The sequence below is a fragment of the Limanda limanda genome, chromosome 1 (genome assembly GCF_963576545.1).
Source record: "Limanda limanda chromosome 1, fLimLim1.1, whole genome shotgun sequence".
NCBI lineage: Eukaryota > Metazoa > Chordata > Actinopteri > Pleuronectiformes > Pleuronectidae > Limanda > Limanda limanda.
This window is the reverse complement of record NC_083636.1, coordinates 5,220,003-5,240,462: the sequence shown is the minus strand read 5'-3', so window position 1 is coordinate 5,240,462 and position 20,460 is coordinate 5,220,003.

Sequence of the window (20,460 nt, the reverse complement as noted above, 5' to 3'; positions counted from 1 at the left end):
CTGTTACCCAACTTGAAGGATTTCTGTGCAAATTCAATGAAAAACAGCAGCTCTTCTCTGTTGGAACACTTCAGCTTCCTCAGTGTCATGGTAACCTGCGCTGGCTCGTCACCGATAATGGGTTCAAATTAGGTTTCCTCTACTTATTCAAACTCCGCTCATTATATGAATCATACTGACAAAAACAAATATTAACATCATGCTGCTTTTTAAACAAAAGCTGATATTATCTGGGGTTTTTTCAAATCGAAACAGCTCATTTTTATTCTTGCTTTAATATATTACATTCATGAGAGACTTTATTCAATTTTCCAAGTGGAAGATTAGATATTGTATGTAAAGGTAATTGTCCCCTGTGTGTTGGTATCAAGCAGAGATGTTTACAGGGAAATCCAATTACTGGTGATGCAGACCCAGTGTGCATTCCGCGTGACAATGGACACACACCGACTCCTTGTCAAACGGTGAGAATTCAAACAACACAACACTTAGTTTGAGTCATACAGATCACAATCAGCCAGGAGGGAGCTTCCCTTCCACAATCGACTCAATACACACAGACACAAGATGATTATTGCCTCTGACACCAACACTTTCCATTCTGGTGGCATTTCTGTGAGTGAGACAAAGAGGGTTTTGTGTACGACGCTTCACGGCTGCCAGAGACAAAGTGAAGTGGAGGTTCTCTACCTGTCGACTTACTTCCTGACTTGTGTAACGCTGCTCTTATTGTAGGTGTAGGATTAATACACCCACTCGCTCTAATTAAGAGGCTTCAATTGTTCACTTGTGTGTCTGCGGCTGCGGCCTCTGGCGATACTGTGGAGTGAAAAGTGAGGGATTTGTGTGTCTGTGTGTGTGTGTGTGTAAGATGCAAGCTGTGCACAGTGAAAGAGCAAACTGTGGGAGTGTTGAGACAGGGATTCACATTCATCATGTGAAGAAGAGAAGATCACACACACGCACATGTATGAACACACATGCACACACAGTGAAAAATTAAACAGGGGAACCTTCTGTCTCCATAAAGTCAACTTTCCAAAGAAGTAAGAAAAGCAACTTTGTTTTCAGCCCGACGTGCAAATCACTTTGAGCAAAACCAGACTTGAAGGTTCTTTTCACATTAAACACAAGTTATTTGACGCGATATATAAAGCACAGAACCTCCCACATACACACACACACACAAACACAGGAGTGGAGCTGTGGCTGTAACCTACACAAATCAATACTTCCCCTGATGAGAGGCCGGGTCCTGACCAGTGGGTTTGACAGGCGGGCGGGCGACTTGGCGGCCGGGAGCAGCGGCCGCGAGTGGAAACACTCGTCTGCGTCATAACATTTACCTCAAGTCATCATGGGGGGAGAGAGAGAAAAAAGAAAAATGGAGGCACAATGGCTGGCAGTGTGTTGTGCTCGGTGCGCCGGGGCCCGACTCTGTTATTAAACCTCATTAGACAGGCAAATGTGACAGATGATGAGGAAGACAGCACAGCAAAGCCCACACCCCCCACTCCACCCACCCAAAAAAAAGAAAGATGCCTTATAAAAATCCCATCTCATTTCTTTTTTTGCCGACTCCACAAAAACCCGTTCCTGCAGCAGCATTAAGCCGTCAGTTGGAAGCGTGGCGCCACCGACTCCGACTCGTGGTGCTGGTCACATCACGTCCTGCCGGGAATGGAAACATCACCATTTTTTACACAATAAGTCGCTCATAAGTTTTTTTTTTTTTTTTTACAGTACTCTGCAGATTGATACTTTTCCCACATGCTGCTGCAAGTCTGTGACAAAAAAGAAAAAAAAAAAGCCTCTGTTCTTTGCTCAGCTGGCGAAAAGGAGCCGCTGCCTATCAACGCACTCCTCGCTGCCTCTTACATAAATAAATAAAACATTAATGAGGCCCCTATTTATCATTCCTCCCCTTCTCTTCTCACTCTGTCTCCTTTCCCTCTCTCTCTCTCCGAGTCGCTCGTTTCCACCCGACTTTCTCTCCTCCCTCCAGCTCTCCGTTATCGTCTGTGGTTTTTAAGCTGTGACTAATGGTTTTGGGGGGGTAGGCTATCACCAGGGTATCACCAATGCAGGAGACAGAGAAGGCTGCGGTCGCACACCAGCATCACGCAACACTCCTCTGTGCAGAAGTGGGTCGGTCGCGTTTTTACTGTAAACGAGCAGAATGTTGCATTTAACCCATTTTTCATATTCTAATCCTTCTCGTCTCATCTGCTTCTGTGTCAGGTTTTAAATATCAAGCACGAAACACATGAATAAAAGAACTACAGAAGTCGTCATATGGACAAATGGGTTGTTGGTTTGCAGGTTACTAACTGGAGCCAGAGACACTGCAAAAAAAGGGATTGTGACAATTTCTCGTTTCAAGGTTACAGAGCTCAGTTAGAAGACTCACTCTGTGAATCGACCACGAACATGTGAAAGGATCCCGAAGAGAAGCTCAACCAGCCGATAAGTGACCAAGAACAAACCAAGAAGACATTTAACACGTCCACAAAGTGAAAAATGACACAAAACAACTGCACCTAGATGCAAAAACGACTGCAAAGAGGCGACAAAGACTCACACCATGATTCAGTGCCATGATGCAATGGGAGGGGGAGGTTGGTTTAGGTTTGGCACAAAAACAAATACTTGATAAAGATCTAGTCTTAAGGAAACATCAGTAACTAGATGAGATATGAAGAACGGTATCCGATAAACAAAAACAACATTACACAACCACCTTATGCTTTGTGAAATAAAAAGGTTGAGATCAGACACATGTCACTTTTCAAAAAAATGTCTACCTTCTATGCTCTGGTCCTGTTGGACGATGCAAAGCTGATGAAGAAACATGATTCATATCTTGTATTCAGATCTTGTGTGAAACACTGAACACATCATCCAAACAGTCCAAACTCCCAAAGTCCACTGGTCTCACATGTTGAATCACAAACAGCCGTCCTGGTTTGAACACTGGTGAAGAGCGCCATCTTGTGGGCGTCCTTAAAAAGTACATCTGAACTTTTGAACCTTCATGTATTTCTTTTAAAAAAATACATTTTCTGCTCAATTTGTTGAAACCAGTTTAGTCGGTTGAATTATTTTTGCTGGCTCCTGAAGCACCGGGGACAAGGTTTGATATCACATGTTGAACCAGATGAACATGGAGATGTCTGACGATGGAAAGACAGAACCTCTTGATCTGCTCTTTGGGCCTAGAAGGGGGGTTGGGGGATGCTGAGTACATTTCCTCTGCATAACAACATCATATTTTATTGCTTAAACGGTGGTTTCTTCCCATTTCATGATCCCCAGCTCCCACTAAGTCCCCACTGGCCTCTCAACTGAGTCCTCATGAAACTCTAAACTGCTTTTCTAACAGTCCATGAGGGCTCCACTTCTCAGGGAAGGCTTTTATGATGCACACTCGCCCTCTGGTGGGCACTGTCTGCACTGCATCACAGACCCAAACACACTGTTGGCACCGGGCCTCATACATAACAATGTTAAACTCTAGGAACCATGTGAAATGCTGACGTTGAGCTCTGCTGGTTGGCAACTGGGAACGGAAAACATTTCATCTGTGTTCTGAGCACCGACCACACATGGTGTTGATGTAAGTTAGAACAAATCCAATGTCTGTTGCCGAAGGGGGATGGCAAATTGTGGAATATACACATTCCTCTAACCCTTCATTCTGAAGTATATTAACTGTGAAGTTGAACATGTTTACAGGGCAACAAGTACAACAAGTATATATGCAACAAGTACATATATACACATGTGTACTTCTTATACATCCAGGTAGAGGGGTTACAATGTGCAAGAATACTTAAATATTATTATCATTATCACTTCTTAAAACCCATTTTTTAAAGACTTGTTTTTGAATGCGATTTTTATTGTGTTCTTGTCACCTTTTATTTTACTTGTTCACTTGTTTTTATTTTGTTCAAGATTTGACTTACTTTTCTTGCTTTGTTGTCAAAGCACTTTGTCAATTCTGTTTTTAAAAATGTTGTTTAAGTTTGTTATTAGTATTAATAGGAAACATAAGATCCAACGGCTTTTATTAAATAATGTTGAATTCTTATGCGACTCAGAAACAACCTGGTTCATATTCCAAGTTAGAGAGAAGTATTTTGTTAGAAATGTAGGGATTTATACACAAAATATAAGGTAAAAGATGAAATTAAAAGCAATTTTTGTGTTATGAGTATTGACACAATCACATTATGCAAAGAAAACCAGAGATGGCTCTTTGAATCATGCTGTGATAGAAATGTCAATGTTCTGGAGGAGAGGATCGAGTTCTGTTGTTGTTGGATCCGAGGGTCGAGGTGGAAACTTCTCGGCTCCGTCTCGCTTGTTTGTCTTGAACTGTGGGAAATAAAAAGTGATATGATCTCGTGGAGCGAACGAAAACAGGAACTCGACTTTACTGAGAATCACACTTTGATCCAAAACACAGATCCTGCAGGTACTGGGAGGCATTCGGCAGCTTTTAAAACACACAATGACTGATTAACTTCATCCTCAGAGTAATACGTTTAGCCAACTCGCTGCCTGTTGCCTTGTTGTTCAGTTTGACTTCAGCCTCCCTTCACTCTTCTGTTTGCCTGCTCGTGTACCAGTGATCACTCACGCGTCTCCGAGGCCTGGATCACTTCTGCCTGAGGTGAAATGCTTAAACCTGGTTCAGCATCTGGGTTCTAAATTCCTCAGCTGCCAAACAATCGCCTGAATGAAATTCTGCAATGACAAATTGATACAACGTATTAAGGGACATGGATTATATACAAATGGCAGAAATTCGGTCAGTGTATACTGTATAGAATCAAAGTCTGTGGAAATAATTACTGCAATCACACGAATCAAAAGGACAATTGTAGAAATACAGAAAAGGGTTTAGCTGCTTTTAAAACATTATAAAGATCAGCTTTTACGCTACAGCCTTCCACAGGAAACATATTCTCTAGATAATAATGTACATTTACTCCTCATGAATACAAATTGATACTACAACCATTGATTACTGGCACCACACTGCTGTGGGAACACTTAACAAAATGAACTCCTGCTTCCGTCTGTTATTAAAATGTATGTTGAATTACATAGTGCTTAAATGCATAAAAACTAAAATGCTGCTGGAAAGCATTCGGAAAAACCCTTGTTCCGGTTTCATAATTCAGAGAGAGACTGGTATGCCTGTGTTCAGGGGCTCACTGACTACCTACTGTACACACTGTATAATGTATAGAGTAAAAATCCGTGGAAATAATTACTGCAATCACACGAATCAAAAGGACAATTGTAGAAATACAGAAAAGTGTTTAACTGCTTTTAAAACATTATAAAGATCAGCTTTTACGCTACAGCCTTCCACAGGAAACATATACTCTACATAATAATATACATTAACTCCTCATGAATACAAATTGATACTACAACCATGGATTACTGGCATCACACTGCTGTGGGAACACTTAACAAAATGAACCCCTGCTTCCGTCTGTTATTAAAATGTATGTTGAATTACATAGTGCTTAAATGCATGAAAACTAAAATGCTGCTATAGAACGCATTTGGAAAAAACCCTCGTTCTGGTTTCATAATTGGCAAAGTGCAAATACAAGCACAATCACAAGCTCCACACAGGAAATGCTTGTGGAAACCAGTTAATAATTCAGAGCTACAGCGATGTAGGAACGCTGAAAGAGGAGAATTTAATAGCGAGGCTGGAGGTTTGTGTCAAAGCTGCAGTAATGTTACTCATTCGTTAACAAAGGATTCAAATGACTCAATGGATCTGTAACGTGAGAGTGAGGATGATCCCACGGCCACTTTTACATCTTTTAACATCCTCTTACTTAATATTTGAATTAATGGAACATCTACATATATACAGAAATGTTTTGTCAGAGGATAAATGGAAAAATTCATGTCAAATCATGGGGCACTGGCATCACTACTGAAAACATAAGCAATATACAAACAAATACATTTGAATAAGCTAAATAATGATGTTGAAAATGTATTTACAGGCAACTTGTTCAAATCAGAAGAAACTTTCTCGGATACAAACGGACAATGAAGAATATTCTGGGCCAGCAGGTGGCGTTAAAGTCAACAATCTATTAAAAACCAGAGATTAATGCTGTGGTTCAAGTAACATTAGGAGACAGATGCATGTGATTGTGATGCTATTTAGCTTCAAACTTCCCAAATGCTCCATTTAACAGGTTCACACAGACACACAGAAACTGGAGTTTATTAGAATCAGAGAGGAAAAAGTTTGTAAAGGTACAAAAAGGACACACAAGTGTGGACAGGTGAGAAGTTTTTGGTGTATGAGGATCAAGAATCCTCAATAGATACAGTAAGTTAAAGATAATGTATTTAAAGATAAATAGAAAGCATCATATCTCTGTGGAGCCACATGAGTATCTGACATTTTCTGTACGGTTCTGATAAACCAACTGTACACAACTTGCCAAGCAACAAAATATATGATGCATTAACCGCTGCTTGTTAAACTGTGGTGTTAACATACGGTACATGAGCCATTAAATTATGGCAAACATACATATAAGTGAATGAAACCAGGAGAGCATCACGGATCTATTTCCTTCATGTCTGACGGACGCAGCAGTTACATCGACAATCAGGACTGAAATCTGCTTCTCTGTTCTGCTGCTGCTCCCTGTGGTGCAATTATTACACTTATATAAATACAAGAAAAAAAGCGACGGGGTAATTTTACCACCAGGTAGAAATCAAAGCATCTAAATTGCATCACAGCAGGTACGAGGAGGCATGTTAATATAAATTGCGGTGGATTTACAAGGCTGCCCGTCATGAAAGGAATAATGTTTCCGTGAAAGAGCTCAGCTCCATGGCAACATTTTGAAATCTGTCTCGACTCAGGAGAGGCACCTTGACTTTTCTATTAAATGGCTGAATCACTTCCCTATGTGTGTGTATGTGTGTGTGCGGTCACATCTCGTGCGTGGGCTGGAGACCGAAAGTGTTTTTTAATAAAAGAGAAAACAGAGGGAAGGCCGAGCTGCTGTGTTGGTCTATTGTGCCGACTGACCTCGGAGCCTTCAGGTGTAACTGGGAGCAGAAGCTGCAGTTCATCATCGCGCTGGAAGACGAAGAACAAGCAGAGAACTCATACGTCACAGCAATACATCAAAAACTCTGGCGCCCAAAAATATATAAAAACAAAAAGCTACTTTGCAGAGCACAAACAATTGCTCCTAAGAAAGAAATGTCTCAAAATGTGAGCCTACATTCTCTGAGATATAGAGCACGAGCCGGCATTTGACATTTATCAATGAATTTATTGTGAAATTGATCGGCGTGCACTGTGAAATAATCTTGTCGCATTAAACGGCAAGAGAAGCGAATTGATTATGCATCTGAAAATCTCATTTATCGGCGATAAACAATACAAAAGCTGATTGATGCCTCTGGGGTTCGATGCCAATGCGTTCTCCATCATCCGGCGGCGCCCGAGCCAGGGGGCAGCGTCCACTCCTGGCAACAGATGTTGTGTTGTTGTGCTGTTGTTGTGCGATAATGACAGCAACATTGACAAAACAGGAAATAGGTCAGAAATAAAACAATAGCAACCAAATCATAGAAATGCTCTCTTCTCTCTCCGTTTGCCGTCTTCAGAAATACATGAGAGTTGAATTGTCACCACACGATCAGAATGTGTCAGCTTCTGGAAATTAGACAGTAAAAAAAAGGAAAAGTTGCAAAAGAACTCAACAAGAAGCTGCACCAGTCTGAAATTATCGTATATTCTGGGCAGCCGAGAGGTCGATGATGTTAGGCTTTCTCAAGATAAGGACTCAATCGCAGACCAAATGCAAAAAATACTATTTTATTCTTTCAAAAAATGGCAAAAACAAGGATCCAAAAAGGCAAAACAGAATTCCAAAAAATGGAAAAAACAAAGAGGTTTCAAAAATCAGAAATCCAAATAACATATCAAGTAACAGACCTCAAAAAACTGGCATGGCTTCTCACAGGGAACAAACGAGACAATCCGACAGGGAACAACAGAAAGACTGAGCTTAGATAGGAGGAGGAACAAAGGCACAACACAGGTGAACAAATGAGGCAAACACTCAGGGTGATGATAGGGAACAGGTGAGAGGGACAAAGAGCGGGAAGCAGCATAGGGTGGAGTCTCCGGACAATAACAAAAAACACATGGTCTGACAACGTAAACACAACAAGCACATGACAACATAAATAAACAGGGGAAACACATGAAATAACAACACACATGCAGGAGGCACAAAGTAAAAAGTCTTAGAGCACCGTGATCTTAACAGATGATGTTGAAGATGATGTTGAAGGAAGAATTCTCCGCGGACCCAGAACTTGCTTGTACAGTAAAAGTTTTATTACAAAGAAGTTCAAAGATCAGACCGGGCATCTAGATACCCGGAGACACCACAGCCAATAGTGAAATCTGCCTTTGCAGGAGTCGAGCCCACATGCTATAGAGAGGTTGCGACCCAAGGCAAAACAACGTCCCAAATCTCGTGGTTCAACAGGACATAACTGCATGTGTCTAAGCATATAATGTAAATGAAATAGTGTATTCATAAAGACATGCCTCATCTCTAATGATGATATCCCATGTTCTATGCTCATCCATTAACAGGTCAGAGATCATTCCCTAGAGGAGAGAACTAACCAAAAATACAAGGAGGAATTACTGAGAATCTTAAGATGAGGGCTGCATACTAAAACATGTGATTCTGGTTCATACCCAGGTTACAGGGATCTATTGAGCTGAATTTACCACAAAATGAAACGAACACTGGAATGTGCACACACAGCAGATGGCAACATTGCTCCGTGTATGCTGCAGCCGGTGAGGAAGAGGTGACAGTGAGGAAGAGGATAGGATCCCAGCGGGCTGTAGATGGCAGTCGAGCTTCATTACACCGCCGGTTGGTTGATTCTGAAGACTCTCCAGGGGGATGAGGAGGGCTCCATCGTCAGACACCGAGGGGAGACAACAGGGAAAAAATGATGTCACTGCCAGAGATGGCACTCTTGCCACAGCGTTGGCTCAGACGCTGGGAGAATGAGCGGCAGCGAATGGAAAGAATTGGGGGGGGGGGGGGGGGGGTAGTTGGAGAGAGAGGGGGGATGAGATGGGGAATGAGGCCTGGAGGTCGGACAGAAGGGCAGAGAGTGTGAGCGGCAGAGATTAAAGGGGCCGGAGCACAGGAGCCGGAGGAGGAGGAGAGGAGGAGAGAGCTGGTTTCATACAGATGAGGCTGAAGTGAGAGGTGGGCGGCGGCCTCCGACCACTTCATCCACACACGCCCCTACATGGGAATTCTATTTTAATTGTGTTATTAATGCCTTTTGATTATAATCCCAACGCCCTACAACCCCTGGTGTCCTTTGCTCAGGTGGTGGGCTCCACTGTTTACCAAAATCAAATCAGTCACTGTGAAAACATGTGATCAATTCCTGCAGTGTATTCCTCATCCTGTGCCCCCCCACCCCACCACCACCACCTCACACAGCAAATAGCCACACATCTCTTCATGCACATTAACGATCATTTGCATACAGACAGAGGACAGCAAGAATAAATAAAAAATAAATACAAGAGGCTAAAAGCAATCTTGCTCTGCTTGTTTTCCACGATGCGACGTGAATGAATCACTCTGCCCCCCCCCACCCCCCCATCCCCCCGTGGCACCTGGATCCGTTCCCAACAATGCGACACGCTGGCAGTATTGTGCAATTAACCAAATGACCCCTTAATCATGTCATCTCGCCGTCTGCATACACCGGTGACAGAAACAGGCAAATCCGATCGCTCATTTCAGCCGATCACCCAAAGCAAAAAATATAATGGAAAGTTAATGAAGTGTATTAAATGTCCTGATATCGTATTCCACTCACATTAAACAAAAGGCGGCTCCTAAACAGAGGTGGCTTCACGTTCCTCATCGTTCCTCTGCTGAGGAGAAAAACACAAAATAACAGAAAGGAAACCTCACTACTGCAACTGGACGCTGGTGGATTGTTCTGCAGTAAAGTGCGGATGGTCATTTCCTTTCCCTTCCTGGATGCTACTTAAACAATGGTAATAACCGCACACTGACGAAGGGAGCAGCCTTCCTGTTTGCAAAGCGTCCTAAAGCCGGTCATTAATTTTCATTAAGTGCTGTCAGAAAGGACCATTAACCAGGCTGGAGAATAATCACCTCCCCGGAGAGCTGACCTGTTTATGGCACAGGTATGGGTTAATAGAAACGGCCCACCTTCGTGACACAACACTCATAAACACACACACACACACAAACACACACATGGTGGGGTTGTGTAATGATTCATTTTCATTTAAGGTTGTTCACTCTCCATCATCGGAGCCGGACCGGGAGACACATCATTCCTGAAAAGGGCAAACAACTGTGACCATTTGTTTCCACGTACATGTGTCATTAGTTCCATCTCAGCATGTTTGGAAACGCAAATATGAAACCGTGTGACCCACAAACACCGGACACACCCACTGCAGGCGGGTGATCGGTTAGCATCTGATGAAGAACGTTAGCAGCAGCTCGGGGGAACGTGTCTCTGGGGAGATGGTTGGGACTCAAAAAGACTAACTAAAAAGGATTAATCAAAAAAAAAAAATGTCTGTTGGATGAGTGCACGAGTAGGAAACTGCAAAATAAGCAGGAAATCATTTTTCTCAATCAACTTCTGACAACCAGCGATCAGCTCCGACACAAAACACACATTTGTGGTTATTTTGCATTTTATTTTCTCAGGTTTTAAATGGGTGGGGCTCAATTAGAAAAAAGCTTATTTCATTAATAATTTAACATTTTCGTGAACCGGTCGGGGGTTTAGCAACTTTTGACAGTAAAGTTTGTGGTTGTGATGACTAATCAACACTTAGAGTTTGATTATAGCTCCAGTATGAAACAGAAATATGTAGAAGTAGAAAAACAACTGTTGAGGAGCTTTTAGAATTCAAACAATTAGCAAAGTGATGCCTTTAAATACACTTGTTTTGTCCTCTTTGCCGTCAGCCCCATGATGACAGTACAATCAGTGCAGAGCCTCTGAGCACAAGTCTGATACGTCTCAAGTGCAACTTTATTAGCGTTTACATGAGTCACACGAGAGCGACGCCATAATCAGAAACTCGCCGTGATTACAGCCAATCAGCTGGCACCAGACTTGGAGGCGATGCAGAATAATAGCCCACTCGGCGGTCGGGATCCCGACAGTGGCAGAACACTCGCTGCCGAGTGGATTCAGAGGATTTACGTCAGCTACTTTCTCCTCACTAGTCTGCGCCTGGATTATCCCGTGTATATGACACGCTCTCCGAGTCATTTGGTGAAGGGGTTGAGAGAAAGGGATTTGGGATTACACGATCTAAATCTGCTCGGTATCTGCCATATGGAGGCTAAGTCTATCCATTATCCATCAAAGTGTCAAACCCTGTGCAGGGGAGCAGCTGTCCATGGAAGGCCAGCCAATTGGTTTGATACAGGTGAAAAGTGATGTATGATTGCCTGAGCACACCAATCACTCTCCGGCTGCCAGATGGCTTTGGCCTGGGGACACTGAAACCATATTAGACCTTGATTCCTCCGCTCTCCGCGGGGTTCGACCCAGTGTTTCCATCCTGGTGCCGTCCTGCTCTCCCTGTGTTGATGGGTGACCTCCCTGGCCCGACTCTCCGTGTTCCAGCAGACTGATATACAGTACACACGAGGCAGAACTGGAATCCTGTTCTGAGTTCTGTGGTTAATGGAAACTCGTTACCTATATCAGCAACTGGGTAACTGGAAAACAAGCCTGTCTGTGGGGAGAGGAGCTGGGACTGGTTTGGAGAAAATGACCATGTTGCATGTTGTTGCAGTGACTGTTGAGAAAATAAAATAGAATTGAGGAAATGTGGTTTGGTTAAAACACCCAAAAGTTTGGAGGTTTCACAGACAACACAATCATTTACTACACACTTTACATTTGTGGAACATCACATTCCGTCTCGACAAATCAAATATTGGAATTAGCACAATGCTACACTATTAAATGTCTCGACACAGCATTGATTTGATCGACTTGACCAGTACATCAAAGAGCTTGGATCATTTTGTGTTGTACTGTCGTAAAAACTTGGGCGAGTATCAACTTCTGCTCGCCATGTATTCGTCTCGTCTTTGGGATTCGACCTCTCGACTCCCTGGCAGCCGGCTACAAAGTGTTCTTACTGTGATCTTTTAAAAAAAAAAAAAACTCTAGTTCATGCACGTCTAAGAGAGCAGCTGTCCACAACTGTTTCTCTGTTGCATTTTCTTACAACTCACAGACATCACTGTCACAGGGCGTTGGGCAGTGAGTGCTGCCAAAACGCATCTAAGTGTTCATGTGGCAGATTCTGGCCAAAGGCACCGGGCGCCAGACTCTGACAGAAGAAGAGTGAAGCTGCTGCTGCTGACGTCCTGCTCCCGATACGAGTCCATAGTCTGGAGTTGTTGCAGAGAAAAAGCTGGAAAAGTGAAACCAGAGATCACATATCTGCGATTAAATATTCTTATTCACCGACTTATTTTAAAGCACAGAGCAGTACAATAACAGGTCAGCACCACGAGGCCTTAAAAAGTATGTTACATCAACTTTTCAACGCACAAAGTTAAATAAATCAGGGAATATTGGTAAAACATTTCTTTAACTTGTGTCTTGATCACCCCCTAGTGGCTGGCTGCAGCGTAGGATCATTAACCCCCACCACATCCATGTTATCGGATGGGACACGGACCAAACTAAAAAAAGTCAATTTAATTCTAATTGGGAGACTCTTACAGATTCTGGCTCCATGGGGCGGCTGTGGCTGAGAGGCAGTGCAGTCGTCCTCCAACCTGAAGTCGGCGGTTCGATCCCCAGTCTGAACCATCTGCGTGCCGAAGTGTCCTTGGGCAAGATGCTGAACCCTGAATGGCCCCCCATAGAATAACAAAAGTGCTGCAAGTAGATGCACTGTATGAATGTGTGTGTGAATGGGTGGATGTGAAACTGTACTGTAAAGTGCTTTGAGTGGTCATCATCAGATTATAAAAGCACTATATTAATACAAATCCATTTACCATCCATACGTGTAATATGAAAGCATCTGTATCCTGTGTTGTTGGCTGGCGATGCTTCATCTATCTTTACATTCGCTCTGTGTTTATATCTCCAATGCATTAGTGCCTCGTGACATCAGATGATCACACACACAGTATGCATGTATGCAGTTTCTACTCATGTATGAGTCTTTGTTGTTAATGACTGTGCCATCATAACACTTTCATTATTAATAGACGGATACAGTTCATATTAACGCATCCCGTTGATTGTGTTTTTCTATTTCTTCCACATCTCTCGGTTGTTTGGAGAAAGAGCTTTTAAACTTTTAACTGAGGGACAAATTACAAGGCTGTTGAGGATTGCATTGATGAGAGACTTACTCTTCTAAATGGAAACACTTTTCAAATTAATATCTCAAGAGGGTTATGACAAAGAGAAAGAGCAATTACAGTGATTATTAAACGTTTCGCCTTCCAGACACAAATCCTGAGTAGGGTTCCGAGCATTATGGGAGAGGCTGTTAAAATCACACAAAAAAAAGATATTGGATCACGACATGTTGGAGTAAAAACTGGAAACTGTTTAAACAGCTTTTCAGAGGCGATAAAAATCAATGCAATGTCAGTGGGGGTTGGCTTGTGTGATACTGATCACCGCTTGGCTCCTGTCCTTAAACACTGTTAGTGAAAGCTTCAGCATTAAGCCTCTGACTTCATGTTAAGTGACTAAATGTTGGATTTATGTTACTTATCTGACTTGAAACACTAAACTTTGCTAATCCTGTGATTCTCCAGAGGCTTTTTTATCCAATTTCCTCAATTACTGTCAGTGGTGTTCCTCATATGTTCATGAAATAAATGCAAATTGTAACTAATCCAAAACAATACAAAGTAAGGAAGCCAGGAAAAGGATTAATGTTGAAGATTAACATCCAAAATCCTGTTTTTATCCAAAGAGAATTGAGCATCAATGATATATGATCATGAAACCTTGACAATAACCTAATTTCACCTTCATAAAACCAAGTGAAGCCGATAACTGTAAATTCTGATATGTAAAGTTATTGCCAGCAATAGAACCTGTTTGAATCAATACTCCTTATAAATACTAATTGATTGATATATCCATCAATATACAAGATATGTACGGTATTGAGAAAAGAAAGTAATTGAGGCTTGATATTTAATAGTTTAATCAAATGTTTTTGCATTTTTATTCCATGAAATAAAAGTTCTCACATCTGCAAATAAACAAATACAATGTCGGTGAAAAGCTCGTATTTTCTTTTTTATAGTCGAACCATGAATCTATCAGGCTTAATTGTATAGTTGGTAATTTGTTTTAGAGATATGGAGCTAAAACAACCCCAAAAAAAGTAATAAAAAAACACAACACAGACAGAAAATACACAATAAAAAGGTCAGAGAAGAATTATGTAGTTGGCATTTGTGAAGCCTCACAGAGGAGCGATGCCTCCGCTGGGAGTGGGTGAGTTTCTCCGGCTCAGGGCAGGAATACGCAAGTGAGTGAATTTCTTTTTTAGCATCATCATTGAACCCTTCCTTCAAATCTGCACCTGCTTTTGTGCACCAACGGGCAAATTACCCCATCTCCAGACTTCCAGAGCAATGCGGCCTCACTTATTTTGTAATAAGGCGTCACTCAGTGCGATAATGTCTCACGTTTATAACTCTTATTCTGGTAATACCCTTTGTTATGGAGATTTTTACGGTTTGGACCCATTTTGTTGACTTGAATTTCTTTCACTCACAATGAATTACTCCGAATAAGGTTTCTCTATAAAATTAAATCACGCCGTCATCTTTTTTCCTGATGTCTTATGCTCCGGGGGGTTTGATGGACTCACACGTCCGTGGCCACACACACACATGCTTATCTATTGTTTTTTTCCAGCTCGCTGAAGTCGCCTATCATTTTACCCCGTGCGTGGTTCATCAAAGATGCCATTTCTAACCCTGAGGTTTCAATTCGTTATCTGTCTTCGGGGAGCGGTAAAGCAGGCGGACCATAGAATTGCCTCTTTGTTGTGTACATTGGATTTGTGTTTGAGCAAGATGTAATGACATTGTCTGCTAGTTGCCATGGTGTTACAGGAGACCACAGTGTATTTCTTTTTCTTTTTTACACCCTGTCTAATGGAACCTTGTTTTTCTCCTCCTTTCCTCTCCTCTTTCATTCCCCACTTTCAGGTCATCGTCCTAGCTCTAACGATCTTAAAGCTGATGCTCAGTGGATGTGTGTGAAAGCAGAACAAAGGTCGTCAGCTGCTACTACAACTATTATTTGAATAGTTAAACTGATCCGTGGCAGTTTTGAGTACAAAGCGAGATGAGCTCCTCAGTTATAAAACCTGACTGACGCCAGGAACTGCCACACTCCGGCTTCTCAGAGTTTCTAACAATCAATGTCACTTGCTCAAAACTGACTGACAATCAATCACCCGACTCCGAACTGTCAGGAGAAGGAAGACGTGGCTCAATTTGTGGTTTGCCAACATAGTTGGTGAGTGAGAGGAGAGGAGACTGACTTTGTGACCCCTTGGAAATCATTTGTTTCTGCTCTGTCTTCATTCAGCTGTGCTCGGCCCGGACTCCACTGCAAATTCCAACGTTATACTTTGATTAAATCTCATATTTAGGTCTGGAAAGTTGTGTCATATGAACGTTTTTGACAAGTTACAGGAAAGAGAATAAAATGTACAGATTATCTATTGTTCCTATAGTCTACAGTGAAAAGGGCCTAAAATGAAATAAGCAAAATGTCTAAAAACAATAATAACTATGCTATTATGCCCCTGAATTATACAAAAGGTTTCCAGCAATGTTCAAACCCAGAAATCCACAATTTTATTGAACCTAGCGACCCAAGAAGATCATTGGACAAGAAATTATGGTGAAAACAACAACTCTCAACTAAATCTTCTCTTATTGTTTTGATTGACAGACCCCGGAGCGGCAGAAGTTACATAATATACACTTTGGACTTTCTGCATTGCAACTTGCAAAGATTTACCCAAGACTCTGAATACTGCAGACTGGAGGAGCCGGGGATTGAACCACCGACCTTCAAGCTACAGTGGACGACCCCCTCGACCTCCTGAGCGAGAGTAACATTAGAAAAAACATTTTCTTCGGCTTAATTTCCAGTAAATCCTCCTTCAGAGGACACACATGATCTTCTGTGGACAGATCAACAGCTCGGCTGCAAACGACTGTAATCTCTCAGAATTAGCGTCACTTCAAATAACCTAGAACTAGTTAACGTTACCATTTGTTGTGCGAGACTATTGCACCGTAAAAACACTCGACACGAGCGAAACAATTACACACTTCTTTTTTTAATTTTCTCCCAGCCATGTAAACACAGAGCCGGGCCTCCAATAACACTCAGTGATGTTTCTCTCCGACATGGAACTAGTCTACCGAGACCCCAACTGCAATTTCACTGGGTTTCCCGGAATAAACAACCCTGTGTGTGTTCATCGCATTAAAAGTCTCTGTCACCCATTGCAACAGTACGGCCCCTTAATGTCCTTTTAATAGCTTTTTGGAGAAGAGTAGATTTCCGTGGTACAGCAGCTACACCGAGCTGTGGGGACACGGAGCAGGACTTGTTAGCAGGATGCATTCCTTGTTGATTTGGAAGTTTTATCCTCAAAGCCTTAATCATACAGCTCCAAACAAAACCAGAGCGAAACGCCGGCATCGGATTGTTTGAAAATGACTCCTGCTGACGGGAAACATAATGACATCTTATTCAAGCGCTGGGCGCCGCCGGGCCCGAGGGTGTGTGACAAAGGCAAGATGGAGGCCGGGGCGATCAATACTTCACTCTGTATGAAGCAATGGGCATTAAATACTCCTCTTTCTGCTCCCCTAGGAAAAGAGCAAACATATCAATCAAAACCCAATCAGCCATGCCCACTCCCGACACACACACACACACACACACACACACACACACACACACACACACACACGGACCCCGGGGCCAGCCATCCCACAAGACTTTTCTTTTTAGTCTTAAATGTATTATCATGGTAATTATTAAGAATTGATGCACGTATAGATTTAGTTTTGTTAGAGAAGCTGAACGACCTCAGCGAAAGGTTAGAGAGAGTTACAGTGCCGGGTTCCCCCCCCCCCTCTGCGAGCGAGTTTATGAGAGGACATCTTGCAAATGACTGTTGACGGGGCAGGGGGCATTCATCAAGAAAACAAGCCACATGAGCACCGAGAGCAGAGTTAGGGCTGGAATGAATCTCACAGAAACAAATTTAATCCAAGCGCTGCCACAGAAGCCATTTATAATGTTAGGATCACAACATGAATCCATGAGAGAGGAGTGCAAGGGGCAGGCAAAGAGGGAGAGAGAGAGAGGGTGTCAATTGAATAAATGAATGTATAAACTTTGTCGTGGGGATAAGGTCTTTTGAGGTATTGCTCTGCATCCATATTGTTAAGCTGCGAGGTGGAAGGGTTTCTGAAGCAGGAGTCATTTCGGTATTAGAGGTTCATCGTGAGGAAAGCTCCAGATTCTGACTTCTTCCTTCACCGCTCTGACAGTCCTGTCTGCTGACTGACTCTCAGAAACAACCGGAGCTTTGAAAACGGGTTTTGGAAATGGAACAGAGGAATCAAACAGTCGACGGGACTGTGCAGAATTAATTTCCCATCTGGCAATTGAAATGCATTTGACAGAAATATTTATGCAAATGTGATTTTTAAATGAGAAATGATTAATTAATCAGATTTGCCAAATGTTCACTAACATTGAGCAATATTTTTAATTTGCTTTCCTAACAATTCTTTCTCTGCAGCATGTGAAGCATAATCTCTGTGGTTATATAAAGGCACTGACAATACTTGGTCATGGTTCTGAAAAGATGGTATTCTTGGTTAAACATTGATAAAGTAGTGATATTGCAGACTACAGTGTTATACATCTCATCACATGCTTCTCAAGTTTCTATCAAGATTTTAAAGTGCTGATTAATAATTGTACATATGTATATTTTCTTTGTTTTACCAAACATAGAGCATAGTTTCAAACACAGACAAAAACAGTTATGAAGCACCTTTCCAAAGTTCTGCATCATTTTACTGTCAACAATACTGTTGATAGAATCTAAAGATAGAGGAGTGTCTCTGATAATCAGCTTTGGTCGGAGGCTTGGAACCGTATTTAGAAAATTGTTGTGTACCTGCAAAATGTGCTCATTGGGGCACATTACTATCTAGAGGGAGCTGAACCACTTTGCAACAGGTTTTTGTTGTGCAATATTTTACTATTATTTTAAAGGTTAAACTGTCAAAATACTAATACTAGTGCATGCATTGGCTGCAGCACAACAGGCTGACACTCATCTCTACGTAGGCTTGATAAAATCAAATTAACTTTGCATTCAATCCAATCCATTGTCTCTTTTCATTCTGGCAGATCTGCCCTTATAACAACAATCATTATCTGGCTTTTATAGGGAACTGATGACATGTTTATTAGATGTTCCGCCCAACACACACCCCAGAAGATTAAGAGAGTACATCCCTTATAAACCATGCTTCTGGCACAGGGATCTCTTTTAAAATAACTGTTGAACGATTAATAATGCATTTGAGCGACGGGCACCTGTTGATCAGCTTGTCAGAGCTTGTTCTGTAACATCTGAGGCAGTGGAGTCAAAACACCTTGCAACTGTTTTTCTACATCAAACCCAAGCCTCCTCCAGGATGGCACCACACTTAACCTTTACAGAGTTGAAACCAGAGTTGTTTTGACAGTCTTTTAATCACTTAGAAGAAATCGCTGCAGAGAACAACGACATGTGGAGAGTTACATAATATGAAAAATAAAAAGGCAAACAATGCTTCCTCCCTGTAAGTTTCAGGTAAATTGATAAGAGTGTGTTCTCGGGTTGGTTGTTGCTACGGGCGATTTCTACCAGACCCCTTTTCCCTCCCTTTCCATTCTTCTTCTCTGATGAAAATTGGCAATCATATAATAATCCACTTACGAGCGTGCACGCCGGCTTCACAGCGGCCTCGGCAGCGGCTCTCACTTCAGAGGCCGCGGACACCTCGGGCGGCTCCATCATGAGCTCTCCCCGGCCAAATGCAGAGCTCTCATCTCAGAGCTTCCTGTGTAATCCCAGATCAAAAGGTCCCGGGGAAAACGGGAATGGATTCTCCGCTCTAACAAGCACGCTTTCTCAGATGGAGGCAACTGAACCCATTTCTCTTTATCTCCCCTCTGCAGGTTAGTTCACTCCCTGCACCGACAGATAGACGCTGGCCATGATAGCGCGGGCCGAGCTCGCAGCGGAACACACAGGCAGATACACAAGACGCCTCCTCGGCTGTTTGATGTCTGTTTCTCCAGCCCTCCTGTTTTCATGATCCCCAGAGTCACAGCTGACGATAAGCAAAAGAGTCGGCGATGCATTCCAGCAGAGTGAGATGTACACAAAGCTCACCAGGATTCTTTTAATAAAACAAAACTATTGATAGTAGTTTTTTATCTTAAATAACCTGAACTCAATCATCACTTTGGTGTTTGTTCAGATCGGTAAAAGAAGAACAAAATAGTTGATGTAACAAACAAAGTAATGTACTTGTTTACGAAAAGATTCCATCAGCTCAACATTTTGGGGAATAATGAACAGAACTGCTTTCTGTTGAAGAGACAGAAGAATGAGAGAACAGCAGACTGACATCAATCTGGTGCCTGGTGGTAGAATTCAGATTCTTCAGTTAGAAAGTTGTTTAACTTTTTGACGGATGAGACAGATATGACTCTGTAAATATATTGATTCAATACCTCTGATTTGCCTCATGAAACTGTTACAGATGAAGTTAGGAAGGCTTTATATAGATATAGGATGATTCTGTATCTATAAGAGAAGTTGCCTGCAGAATTGTTTCAGACAAGCTTTTTAATCTTGCCCAAGAAGATTTTCCATTTCAGTATATGGCTGTGTGCAGAGAAATTAAAATGAATCTGATTGTCACAACCATTGTACTGGACGTTAATGATTCAATTCCCAGCTGATTCCCTGGACTGGTCACCAGCCTATTCACATGGCCAACATACAAATAAACAACAATTTAGACTCATATTCACATTGCTAAGCAGTTTTACTAACTGCAGACTTTCCATATCTTACAAATAGTCATAATTAAATCAGTTTGTGATGTGTTATTCAACCATAAAAATACAATTTCCATTCCCTCTGAACCAAACCATCAGACTAGCTGCACTGGAATACGGTATCATTGTCATGGTAACACTAATAAACACAAG